The sequence below is a fragment of the Sinohyriopsis cumingii genome, chromosome 3, assembly GCF_028554795.1.
Source record: "Sinohyriopsis cumingii isolate HCF-2022 chromosome 3, ASM2855479v2, whole genome shotgun sequence".
Taxonomy (NCBI): Eukaryota; Metazoa; Mollusca; class Bivalvia; order Unionida; family Unionidae; genus Sinohyriopsis; species Sinohyriopsis cumingii.
In genome coordinates this window covers 52,355,001-52,369,930 of record NC_142963.1, presented here as the reverse complement: position 1 = coordinate 52,369,930, position 14,930 = coordinate 52,355,001, and the positions used below count along the sequence as shown (strand labels likewise).

The following is a 14,930-nucleotide window of genomic DNA, read 5'->3' as shown; positions in this document are numbered from 1 at the left end:
TCTTATCTTACTCTGATAATTAAAAGTATGCAACAATGAATTCTCATGTTTAATAGTATTTTATAAGACAGAAATGGTCCGAGGTGAATGGGAAAGCGTTATATCTGTAAAATAATACAGAGCCATTTGTTAGTAATAAATATCTGCTTACTGAGGCAATGTTAACCGCTTGATTTGTCTCCTCCTTTAAAAGTTTAATGTATCCATCAGACTTCCTATTTGCCACCTTCCTGGCTTTCTTTACTTTCCTATTGCTAAACCAAGACGCGTTCTCTTCCAAACCCAACTTTTCTAATCTGATCATTGACCGTTTGTAGACCTAGAAATGAGGGAAATAAAACATTACCAGGGGTCCTTACTTGACCGATCGGTTTCAAACCCTGGCGCGATTCCCGCTAGAAGTGATAAGTTTACCCCAAATTTCCAAAGGCTTCCACACAACTTCAGTTGTAAATTAGAAAGCCCAACGTGTCTATTCTAGACATACATTTTACTCTAATCATTGCAATACCACAGATCTCACAACCAGCCAAATATATGGTTTCTCTTCGTTAGGTTTCCGTACCGCCAGCAGTTCTCATCGTCGAAAGTATGCAACTGTTCCTTAACACAGGGAACTATTTTAAACTGCGTCACCTTAGGCTAGTCAAACTGTAGTTTCCAGGCACTTTTCGAAGGTATAACTGCTTGGCCTTTGCCACCATGGCGACATAAACGGTATTTGCCGAGTCCCTTCTTATTGATTACATTGTGTAATTTACTGGTTTCCTACCGTAAATACTGCCACTGCAGTCACACCACCAATATACGCCACTATATTTTAGTAGGTATTTTATTAATCCATGGACACTTATTCGGTATGGACTTGAATTCACTACTACTGAACAATGACATCATGGAAACGCACTAACACTTTACTCTGTAACGTTTGTTTCTAGTAATTGGCCAATTATTTCTGGCAAAGGAATATTTATATTGCACAGAATTCTAATAATGAGACAAGTAATCACAAAAATCTAGGAATTCCTTAAAACGGTACGCTATAACCAAATACGAATATTTCAATATTAACTAGATGTTAATTTCTTACTTTAAAGATAAAGTACTTGATGTTTCAGTATATACAGACAAGAAGATTTTTATTGCAATAAAAAGAGTACCAGCTAGCGTGGAAAAGGGGTCGAATCTGGCTCAATCGTTACCGCGAATGAATATGGTCAAGGGATTATATATTGCTAAAGAACATATGCAATGAAGGCATCCCCACCCAACCTCCTTTTGTTAATGAATATCATCAAAGAAATAACTCTTATCAAAGAAGAAAATAGGACACATGGAGACATGTAGGAAAATTACCATCAACGTTGTGTTGTCTCAGGATATAAAGTTTATCAGACATGTTCTTACACCATTTTTCTGCCTTTTCGGCAAACTCTCTTTCCAGCTGGGTACGAAATTGCATCACAGACAACCAGAATGGAACGTCTCTAAGAAACGAGAAGAACGACTCATTTGCTCTGTTGTAATTTTACTAGCCTAAGCTGACACAACAAATACCATGATTCATGCAGTGATATGCCTAACACAAAGAAGGAAATATATTTACTGCTAAAGTAACTAAGGTACCAAACAGTCCACTAAAATAACTGACTGAATTGCTAACTAGATGCTAAGTGATTATCGAGTGGATGCATGGACTGGCCTGCAGATTTTCGTACTGGGTGCAGGGACTGACTGACTGACTGAATGATAACTGTAACTAACTACATGCCAGTGAGTATGCCTGGATTACATACAGTATGTGTGGACAAACAAACTGGTTGAATAAGTAACTAACTAAACTAACTAAACTAAGTAACTAACTAACTAACTAACTAAATAAATAAATGATGCGATGGAAGGACTGGACCGAAATCGCTTAATGGTTGATTTTAATCAATAGGATAGATTACAACTCACAATGTATGTACCTATAAACATATTTTCCTTGTTAAATACCCATCTAACCTACCTGCCTCACTATCGATGCATTTATTTCCCATTCACGACTTTTATTTTGCAACACATTTATATATCAGCCGCATACAAATTATGTTTATAGTCATGTCAACTCGGATATGAACTCACTGAAGGAATGCCGGTCTGTTTCACGATATCCTTAAGCATGGAGGCTCTTTTAGTAAATTTTATACGATAATCTGTAACTGAAACCGATATTGCAATCTAAGTTATACTTTTATCGTTTAACGATATATTTCAAACAAAGCAAGGCATTAAAAGCAAAGCAAAAGTGGCAGTGGTACTTACGATAATACACCCAAACCCATTAAATAGCTTTAGATCTACCATTTTATCGAAATTTAACAACGCATGTTAAATACGAGAACGGCGCTAGACTAACACTGACAACGTCCCATGTCAACCAGCAGATGACGTCGAGAATGTAGTGACGTCAACAGTTGCTTAGGATTTCGAAGTTCTTTAGAACAGACACTACGAAAACTTTCTACCGCGGTATTTCTGAACTTAACACGGTATATATTAGCGACCAACAATTCAATGTTCTTGGGCAGGGGACTGATACATTCCGTCTGTTAATACTGGAAATTGTCTTGTTCTCATTATAGCAAAATAACATCATATCACATACATGATATTATTATTTTTTAAAACTATTAATTATCTTGAGTAAAAAGAACGAAAATATATCAACTTATAGATACTACACTTATATGACCAGTACACGACTTTGATATACATGTTAATTGTTGAATACATTTAAATCTTAAAGCAGTAAATAAAGAGAAATGATTAGGCGAACGTTATAGCAGATACCGTTAAAGAGATCCTTCTGACATTAGAGAACGTATTGATCAAAGTAGGAACCGTTGATAATGAAGTATACAATTTATTAGCTATACTATTGATGTAGGCAGAAGAACTGAGTTGGATGCCAAGCCTGGACAAAATATGAGTCAGAGAGGGCAGGTAAATACAAAACACACATGCTTAACAACCGAGAAAATATTTAGTAGACTTGGAAAAAATGATGTAATGTTCAAGCAGAAAACAAATGCACTCCTGAAAATATCAGGATCAATCGCAGTAATACAAAGAAAACGTAAACTTAACACATTCACATACACTAGTAAATAACTAAAACAGGGCATGCGTTTTTTTTTGTTTTTTTTTTATTGGGGGGGTGGGGTGTTTTCGCTCCTTTTTTTATCCGAATTTTTCTGCAAACTTAGATTTGGCATGATTATGTTTCACACCATTCCGTTTGTCGCCGAGTTGCCGTACTTGACACGTGTCAAACATGTGATCAAAAATTTTAAAGATTAATTTGTGACATGTATAACCGTATCGCAAAAAGATAATTATTTAAAACTATTTGTCACGAATAATGAAAGGACGCAGATAATGTTGATATCTCCGTTTAGGACTCACGGTACTAATTCATTTCCCATAGTAAACCTCTGCAAACCCCATGATATTAAAAATACAATAACTTATAATTTTGGAGTGCTCATGATGAAACCTCTATTTATCAGTATAGATGAAACCTGGATGTCAGCTTCTGTGTAGAGGAAAGGATATGAGCCGCGGCATTTTCTGGACCAGCATGTGTTTGAAACATGTGCTTTCAATTCCGCACCAAAGTCAGGAGCTGATTCTAGTAATGAGTGTTCCAAACTCAAGACTGTTAACGGACTAAATTTCCATTAATAAAACGACGTCTCTGTTTTATTTCACTTGCAGCTAGGATAAGCTCTCAAAAGGTTCTTTTTCCTACAACATAACTTACATTATTAACCAATCATGGTCAGCCTAACCCATATATACTCTATTTTAGCTTTACCCATTTCATTAGTACCGTGAGTCCTTTATCTGGTATCTTTTCTGCAACAATGATCGAAGAAAAGCAGTCTAAAACCAAACCAAGTCTATTCACAACTTACGGAGAAGTAGTATCTTTAATAATATAACAACATATTGGCCTTAGAAGTTTCCTTTGATATTGAGAACTCTTTAAATAACTTAATGTTGGATAACTTAGCATCTTAATCTAAGAGGTGTAATTGGCTAATCAAATCAATCTGAAAAAGATGAAAAAAGGACAAGCCAAGTTAGATGTGTGTGTGTGTGTGTGTGTGTGTGCGCGCACGCGCGCTATTTGGACAGTGGAGAACTGATTTTAATCAGATTGAAGCAATAACAGCCCCAGGTGGACTAATGATTCCCACCGCTCCCCTCAAAGTCGCCTTTACGTCCACTCCAAAGAAACAATATAAACAAGGAAAGAAACATAAATAGTTAATTTGAAGTGTATATATGCATATTGTGGGTTTTATTTGGTACGCTGGCAGGTGTTAGGTTAGGTAATGTGGTTGGATGTTAGGTTTGTATGTGTTGTTGTGCAAAATATTATTAAACTCATCTCTTTCTTATATTCCAAGTTGACCAATACCACCTCGCGTTAGTCAATAGCATCAGCGTCCCACCTTCATTATAATCTGCCTCGTGGGGACTAAACCATGTGTGGAATTGTTTATTGTCTGGTTATATACGACATGTTGTGATGTGTTTATTGTTTTGTTTGGCTATGTAAGTGTCTGCGATATGACTTTAGTTACTTTAGTATTTTAATATTCTATTAGTAGTTCTCTTCTTCGTGCCGTGGTGACGGTGGCCATATATTCTGACTCGCAGAATTCAGTTTCTGTTGAGCCGTTCATATTTGACCACACAGCTTACAATATTTTTCATGGTTTGGCCATTTACATTTTTATCCTAAACATGGCTCGTATACAATAAGAGCTTCTTACTGCACGTTCCTATTTTATCCATAATTTTCTTTATAACAGTGTCTCATTTTCCGTTTTTATGCATTTACAATCATTTACAATCTACGATAAAATGTTTCTTGGAGTATACTCCACGTTTACATAATGACCATCTTAGCTAGCCAAGGTTCCGATATGATAATCCTGTAGATAGAGATATCACATGGGAACCTTGGCTAGCGAAGATGATAAGGGGCATACTGATATTCTAATTAGAATATGCCATCAAAAGGTTTATACCACTGTGATCCACATATAATGCTGGCAACGCCTTGGGCCCCGCGCTTTCAGGAAATCAACTCCATGATGCAATTTGTTTGCTTGGGACCCCGCTCATCGCTTGCTGTCATGGGCCCCGCATGCAGGTATTTATAAATAAGAACCTGCATGGTCGTGTATCTGATTACTCACCGAGTTTTTCCATACTTTTCCAAAGTTACATTTAAGTTTGTATTCTGTTTTAAAGTGTGTGTGTGTGTGTGTGTGTTATTTGAATTTGTAAAAATATTTTAGTCTTATCGCTACGATGTCTGCAATGTGGCAGTTTACAGTGACTAGCACTGGGGTATCATACCGCAGACATGTAGCATGATGTCCCACCCAATCACATTATCCTTACACCAGGCCGACCAGTCCTGACACTAAACTCTTAATACTGAGCGCCTAGCGAGGCAGCTGCTAGTACCAGTTTTATGTCTTTGGTATGACTCGGTCCGGGTTTTAACTTTCGACCTCCCACATCTGAGACTGAGGCTCTAAGCTCATGACCACAGGAGCGGTCCTGTTTTGACACATTAGTTTGGGCTCAAGCCCGATACTACTGGCATAATAATTCAGCACTGAAAAGACCAAAAATGAAGTACAGTAAGTTTATATACCACTCACGAGAAAGAAACAAAACAACAATAACAACAAAACTACCCCCCAACCCCAAACAAAACACATAAAGAGCCACAAAACAATATGGATGTTTAATTTTTTCAAATCACGTCAATAGTACCATAGGTACATTAACAATAAATGGGTGTATATAAAAAGGATCAAAGGGGCAATCAGAACAAATTAGTGGACATAATTCTTTATGTAAGGAAATACGTATGGATTGACTCAAAAGTCGGTTTGAAATAATTAACAGATGCCACTGAATTGCTACAATTTATCAATTGTCATTATCCACGCCGAAAAAAGTTTCCATTTCCAAAACATAATAATATCAGTCATGTATATATAGTGACACCCAGGGCTATGGTTTTAAAATTGACTACCTTAATACAATGAAAAGAACCCGACAAACTTATGACTGCAGGATTAGTGTTTAAGACCATAATTACAGTATGGACCAAGCAATTGTTTCGATTGCAGTTTAACCGTAAATCCAGTAAATTATGTAAATACTAATATTTTTTTTCCATTTTTTCCTTTATATATGTAACGAGTGGGTTTGGGTGATTCGAGGATTTTGGTGGTTTGGGGTGTTTCGATGTACCCTAGCTGCACGGAAGTTGCCGTTAACATTCGGTTAGTCTTGGTTTCAATTTTGGACCGATTGGTAAAGATACAACAATCTCTATACTACGTTGTGAATAATATACTCGTTATTAATGTATAAATAAAGACCTAAAAAATAAGAGAGAGATGGTTCAAAGGAGAGCTGCTAGATTCACCACAGATAGCGTAAGAGTTGCAGTGCAATTTTGAATCACCTCCAGTAGGAATCTCGAGTCCAGGCGAACCAAGGCCCAGCTGATAATGTTGTACAATATAGCGAACAACCTATTAGACATACCAGCGGACAAATACTTGACTCTGTGATATAGCCAAACTAGGACAAACCACAGGAAAATGTTCCAAATCAAGTCAGCATCGAGAAATTGTTTCACCTAAAGTTCTGCTTCTTCCAACGTACAATAGGGACTTGACACTTGGAGGAAATTACCATGAATAATTGTAGAAGCGTCTGACTTGGTGTCTCCTAAGCAGGAGCTTTCCAAAATCCAATTCCAATGAACTGTCAGCTACTGGGAAGACCTAGTGATTCTCAGGGCTATGCCGGTTGTTTTTTTATATAAATATTTTATCTCATCGCCGCTACGGTAGTCGGATTGGTCTGAGTATGAAATGAAAAGAAAAGGTACACTGATACTCTTTTACTTATTCTGCCTTTCTTATCTTTATTCTTCTGACTGACCTGTGACTTCCGTCTTTAATTAATCCTTGACCGCGCACCATCAGTTGCTTAATCGTCAAGTGTGACTGCGTCAACATATTGAGAAATATACAGATAGATGTTCGAAACTTACCTTTCCGTCCAAGGTGAAATCCGTGATTGTCTATTGTAAATAAAAGCTTCATATCATTTGTAACAACGGCTCGTTGGTCTAGGGGTATGATTCTCGTTTTGGGTACGAGAGGTCCCGGGTTCAAATCCCGGACGAGCCCTGTATATTTTTATTATTTTGCTTTGTTTCGTTTATTTGCTGGAGGGAAAAAAATACCATTTTTCTAACAACCAGTATTTCTCTTTTGTACTATATATTTTTATTCCTTTATATTTAAGCAATGTTCAGCTTTTCCTGGACGGGATTTTATATTTCCTGTTGCAAGAAGTAGTCTCCTATTTCTCACTTCCGGATACTTATAAAAACGATAGCAATAGAAACAAAATCTTCTTCTTTTATTTGAGTAAACGAACAATTAATTAAATAATTAATTAATAACTTCAGTAACAATTTCGTAAGCACATTGTTGGTAAATTCAAAGGATCCACGTGCATATTAGTTTCAGATGAACTGGAAAACAGAAGGAAAACCAAATATATGGAATCTTTTTTAAAGCAAAAAGGTTTATAAAGTTTCTCCAAGTTGATGACCCATCCTGGCTGACCACTTCCAAAGATTTTAGCGTAAGTAGATATTGATTTTGTCTTTAAGTATTTGTCGAGGAAGGTAGGCAGGCAGAGAGAGAGAGAGAGAGAGAGAGAGATAGAGAGATAGAGAGAAATAGATAGATAGATAGATAGATAGCGAATTGGATATGTAATGTAGCTTTAACATGTTTTCAGTGCTAACACGAGCTATTACTGCTGAGCGCCAAGCGATATGTATTTGGTATGACTCGGCCGGGAACCGAACCCGCCATCTTCGGCATCCATGGCGGACGTTCTAAGATATATATATATATATATATATATATATATATATATATATATATATATATATATATATATATATATATATATATATATATAATAGAAAACGTGTTTATTTCGCAAAACACAAACTGTAACACGAATACAGGTTATTCGGATAGGCACAAACATGGAATCAATATATTTATAGTAGTAAACAGATAGTGATAAACAACATTGAAGGACACTTCACTTTGCGGTGGGTAATATATAATGGAATATTATCAAAATTATTACAATCTAAATAAATGTACGTACAATTATTGCATACATAATACCGTAAGAAAACAAGTAAAAACAGTGCTTATCTTGTATACATTTATGGATGTGAATAGTGGCATGACAGCGTAATATGCGTAATAAAATTATGAAAAAAATTTCTGTACTGAAGTGCTCCAGTAAAAGAAATCATTCGAAATCCATAAACAATTGAAATAACACAAAATTAATCTGCAACAATTTATTAAAACAGACAAAAAAAAAAAAAAAAAAAAAAAAAAAAAAAACAGAAAATTACCCTCCAATTTCATGCTGAAATTTCTATTGCAGTTACTAGTGTAATACTCCATAGGGGTCTCTTTACTTAGCGAATTCAACGCTAGCGTGAATACCGCCAGAAGGCATTTTTTTCCCGTGATCTCCAAGGACTTCTTTTCGTGGGTCGGTTACTGGTATAAACGGTGCCAATTGTTAAACCCCAGGTGGGCGGAGCTTAAGGTGTACGGAACATTGTGCTCAGAAATAAACTACAAAATTAGCTGTGATTGGTGCAATATGTAAGAGTTGTAGTTCCTGTTAGGCTTTAAAAACAATTGACCTATCGCCAGTTGTCAATCATTCTGCTCGATTGACCAATCAGCGAGCGGTATTATACACACCTCCAGTCACTGTTTACGTCCGCCATTTTCCTCCGACAAGCTGCTTCTGTCGATATCGACTCGACTATTATATATCAATAATTTTTTTCAGTTCTTCAGTTGAATGCTTCCAGATCATAAATATGTCATCTAAAAATCTGAACCAAAGAGATGGATTAAACTATTCGTTTTGAATAAAAATCCTTTTCTAATTAACCCATGAAAGGGAAGAGTATATAGGAGCCAAATTAATACCCATTATCTGTATGTAATTCGTATTATTAAATTGAAAATAATTATTTTCCAAGATAAGTTTTTATTATTTTACAAATATCTTCGCTAGATAGTGTGCTATTATTAGGATTGTTATCAAGAAAATATTTGCACGCTTCAATACCATCTGCATGCGGAATGTTGGTATATAGTGATGTTACAACTAATGATACCAGGATTGAAATTATCAGATAGATGTGGAATAGACTTCGACTTTTTAATGACAGTAGCTGTATCTTTAATGTATGAAGGAAGTGATTTCATTAAAGGTTGTAAAAGCAATCAATATATTTGGATAGGTTTTCAGTATATGAATTACAACCTGATATAATGGGTCGTCCTTGAAAATTTAAAGCTAAATTATGGTCAGGATTTGTACGAGTTTTGGTTAATATGTAGAATTGAGGTGTACGTATGGTAAGAGGGAAAGTATCAAATTCCTCATATACGGAATTATTAATTTTCAGGTGTACGTATGTTAAGAGGGAAAGTATCAAATTCCTCACATATGGAATTATTAGTTTTAGCGATCTCATTAATGCATGTTGAAATTTTTTATTTAATTATTTAATTTCTGATTGACGTCAATTCCTTTAACATAATCATCTTGATTCACAATAATAATAGTGTATGACTTATCATCCTTTTTAATCACTATACTGTCGTCATTCATTAGCTTATATACCGACTTAATTTCGTCCTTATAAGTATTACTATGATATTGCTTTAATTTAGTTAATATCTCTTTTGTGATAGCATATATATATGAATCACGTAAAAGGTGACTTATTTCTGTTATAAAAAGTTTCTTTGGGTGACAAGTTTTGGGATGACTTCTCCAACCAATTGGGGCGACTTCTCCAACCACTCTGGGGCGACTTGTCCAGATGCGTGGGGGGAATTCTCCATGGGGCGAGTTCTCCGCATACCGACGTAACTTAGAGAAGTGCAAGCGATGGATAAATGCTCTCGCTTTCTGTCTCTGTCTTAATGTTGTTTCATATGGCAAATATTGCTCTCCAATATCTACCTTCTGGCGTAAGGTCAATTGAGCCTCCTGGCAACATGTGAAATTATGTTAATTTATATCTAGATTATGTGTTGTATTTTTTTTATGATTTTTAAAAAAAAATTGTGGTACACATAACTGAAAATGCTTCTGCTGTGACTAGATAACTCTTACCCCTGTCTAGTTCCAGTAGAGTTATCTCTCTTAAATGCAACGGTGTGCCTGGTTTTGTCCCTGTCAAATTGTCAATCTAACATTGTTCTCTATGACAGTGTGTGACATGCATGCCGAGGTCGGATAGAAAAGTATATTTATTTCGCAAAACATTATCATTGAAGTCTATGCAGAAACAATAGGTACCGAAATACCTGCTGTGACAATGGGAACATTGGTCAGTTACTTTCCCCTGATGTGACAAGGTGGCGCTTTAGTCAGGTAAGCCCCTCGCAATTCCGGTTTATTTCGTCTATGTTCAACCCATACTCGTGACTTTCTGAAAAATGCTTGTCGTGCCTCAGTGAAAAAGCGTGTTACCTGTACTATCCACATTTCTATTCAAATGGTTGGTCAAATTCATCAGTCGCACAACGAATGTTCGTTATGGTGAGTACGTTATGACTTGTGCACATTTTGGTATTCATAGGTACGTTTTGACTCTGATACCTTTAATCGGTCAAGGTACTTTAGACTTGGGTATGTATTGAGTGTAATTCTCTGGCTAGAGTAAGCTTTCATGTATTGGAAAACTTTACTAAATGCTTTCTTTACTCTCATTAGTCATATGATGACCATGTGTAAACCGCTTCATCAATCAGTTTCAGGTCAAATCTCTACAGTCCAACCTGCAACGAATCTGAATTCAATGATTAGAAAGATATATTCCTGATGGAAAAATAACATACACCCCACCCCCCAAAAAAAAAAATCTTAAAAAAATCCCCCCCCCCCCAACAAATCAGTTGTGAAATTCGTATTAAAAGGTACTCTAAGAGTTCTTGCATGAAGGAGAACATGCAGTTATACGCAGCTGAAACGACATTAATGTCTGAAGTTTGTGATTAAATCATGTATGGCTTGTTGGAGAAAACAGCATTCATTTGTGAAGTTGGTGATAAACCTTTTAGAGATAATGCCATAGTCACTGGAATAGCAGTGCTCATTTATTTGGAGTTATAGTAAATTCAGACAAAGACATATTTGGATAATATTAGTGGGATACATCAAGAGACTGGTAGTACATATCTACACTATAGGACACTGGCACATTATCATATTCGAGACAACAGGCACATCAACACATTCAGTATTTGAACTTATTTGGAATACCACTGAAATTCAATTGAAACTTTATACATTTGGACTTGTAATAAACTTTTAGGGCTATTGGGGATTTAATTCACAGCACAGTAAGTTAGTTTTGAATATTTATGTTGTATTTTAGGGAAATAATTTATTTGTTGAATTTTACCAAACTTGTTGGTTTGGCTCATTTCTGTTTCTTAGTTTAAGGACATAGAGTTGTAACATTATATTCATAGTAATTATGCTAGGGTTCATTGTATTTGCCCAAGATTTATATTACTTCCAATTGCAATACCTGTTTCAATATAATAAAAGTGTAATCTGACATGAAAGATTCAAGTCACAGAATGAATGATACAGGAACAGCGGACAAAAGGATGGACAGATTGCATGGTCGCTTTTTTTTTTCTTAAAGAACGCAGTATGCGGTCACGAAATATAATCAGAAGAGAAACATTTCAGGTTCAATTTTATTTATTTATTTCACGGTTTTAAGTATATAACAATAGTGTACAATTAAAGAATATATAAATTTACTTTTGATCGATTGTGCGTGTGAGAGAGAGAGACAGAGAGAGAGAGATAAAAGTAAATATACTGTGCGTGTATGTGTGTGTGTGTGTGTGTGTGAGAGAGAGAGAGAAAGAGAGGTGAGATAGAAATACAGAAAGAGAGAGAGAGAGATGACTGATGGGTTGTTTTAAAAACGTGTTCATATGTAGATAATTTTACATTAATACATAATATAATCTGATTCAGATATCCACGTAAAAACAAAAACGATTGATGAATGGGTGAGGGTTTTATGCATATATCAATGGTGAGCAAAGAAACTGAAAATTATAGGCACTTACAATCGATTGTCAGTGAATGAGAAATGCAAAAGAGAGAAAAACAGAGAGAGAGAGAGAGAGAGAGAGAGAGAGAGAGAGAGAGGCGGGGGAAGGGAGTAAGATGGGGTTAATATTTGTTTTCAAATGTGTTCATATTTCGCTAAACAAACAATTAAAACATGACTAAATTTAACTCAAAAATTCACACCAAAAAACCCCAAAGACTCTATTGATGGCTAATGGAGGGAAGGTGAAATCGTGATTTAACAATCAGTCATAATGCCCTCTTCTCCACCAGTCTGTTCATTAATCAATTCTTTGTTAACCAGGTAAAATACAATTGGATGGAATAAATCCGCCCATTTTCTTCCTTGTTATCCTTGACCTCCTTATTCCATATACCATTCCCATGGAGTTGGGAGGTGTCAGTTGCTCCACCAAATCGCCTAGAAATAGATAGATAGATAGATAGATAGATAGATAGATAGATAGATAGATAGTTAGATAGATAGAAAGATATTAATTTCTTTGACAACTTCTATCAATTTTCGCAAAAAAAAATAGTGAACCCACCAAAGTAGTGACATCAACATATTCCAAAAAGGTACAACATTGCTGCTTCCCATTGACGAAAAGATTGTCAGAGAATATAGTTTCGGCGACATTTTTAACGCTTCTGCTAGCTAAAGTGTTATGATTTGATGTATGTGTTGCTGCAGAATGTGCAATGATAATAAATTCGATAGTATAATATAAACGACAGTTAAGGATACCTTAGATAACTGACCCTTACGGGAAGTACTGTATAGTCTACTATAACCGATCTTAAATGGAAATAGGAAACTGATATTATCTTTACCTGGTTTGATACCCATTTCCAGACATTCGATCTTTTTATGCTCATTAATGGCCACAACCCTTACCCATCGATTCAGTCTACTCTCACCTAAAATAAATGCTCAATTCAATGAAAGAAAGGTAACAGATTGTAAAAGTACATTGGACGTATCTATAGCAGGTGTTATTCATTTTTGTTTTGCTTTGGATGTTTCAATAGAGAGAAATAACCTAAACGTAAATAACTAAACTTGAACGTGTTTATGCATCGTTATTATTACTTCTTCGGTCCATATAAAAAAAACAATCCCGTGCTCAAGGAATAAAATCTCCAAGTCCCATAATATAAACAATCCCGTGCTCGAGGAGTAAGTTCCATGTACGTTTGTAATACTTTACAGACCTTATTTAATTAATTGATCGTCGACTCCGCCCTTATAAACACCTAGCAAATAACAATGTCCCGCTAACCAATGCTGTAACTGGCTAGATCGGAAGAGTTACTTAAAATCGTCGCGAGTTTAATGAAAAACGAGATGCTAATAAATAGACGTAGCCATATCTTTCAGGATCGACTATTGATTACTACCCCATCCCTTATACGGATCAATAGACGGAGGTGTGATTGATTAATTATAGCCCTCTCCCCCCCCCCCCAACCCTTGTACAAGTACAATTTGAAACGCTTTCTTTCTTTACCATTTATTAAACGAGAAAATAACAGTATAGGATTCTAACCAGATTCCATTCATCAATCAAGCAATTTAAGATAATAACGCAGTCTCGAATTTATTACTTAAGATTGAACGACTTGATTGTATTACTCTAGTTTGAATGAGACTGTAATTTAGTGTATTTTTAGGTGCTCGATGTGTGTATTATTTTCCTTACGAATATCAACGTATAAAGTGTATTTATACTATTTGTAGCTAAAAGTACTGGTTCTTACAATTGCAAAAGAACGAATTCAACCTACCACAGCTGTCAACTGGCTTAAAAGGATTATCCTCTTCTTTATTTTCTTCATTGTTTTCATCTTCTTGAATAAACTATAGGTGACGCACGCTTTGTACTAGTTATGTTATACATTTCTATTTACGTCTCAAATTGTTTCATGAATATTTGGTCAGAAAGAGTGCAGAAGCTGATACGATTTCTGAAAGGCTAGTTTTCGTAAACGGAAACAATTACAACAATCGTAGATAATTCCATTTTGGACAAGGTTTGAGTTTTCTTACGGGGGTTTAACTTCACGGCATCATCAAGTCACATGCATTTATAAAACATGTTCTCCTTCAGATTTTATTTCAATGCGTCATGCTTATGCATACTGTTTTAAGCATGGAACTTACCATTGGAACAGAATGGGTTGTTAAGTTTATCGTAACTATCGGCCGGTGTCAATGGCTTGTTCCCATTGAGTTCCTCCTGTTCTTCATCTTTTTCGTTTCCTGAAAGATATTTTGGAAAATAAAAATGGTAAATGTACATTACCAAAATAACAACAGTTATAACACCAGCAAATGTAAATGTGTATTTTATAAGCCTATTATCGTAAGAACAAATATCAAGTCTTATGAATTTAGGAATCATGGTCTCGTTCATAATTTATTTAAACACATAACGTTTGTGTAGGCTTGGGTAATGGTATTCTTTTCTTCGATTTGGTTTTTTACTTCATCATTTTCATCTGCTGAAAGATATTGTGGCAGTTAATAGTAGCCAATATTCATTGTGAATACAAAACTAACTACAACTTAAACAAGAGATAATTACGATATGTGA

At 35.5% G+C, this 14,930-nt stretch overlaps 1 non-coding gene across 1 annotated transcript; it reads left to right on the top strand.

Moving 5' to 3' along the window:
• The first annotated feature begins 7,214 nt into the window (after window positions 1-7,214).
• Trnap-ugg (transfer RNA proline (anticodon UGG)) lies at window positions 7,215-7,286 on the top strand. The gene has a single exon. It is a non-coding gene; the product is annotated as a tRNA-Pro (tRNA).
• The last annotated feature ends 7,644 nt before the right edge of the window (window positions 7,287-14,930 follow it).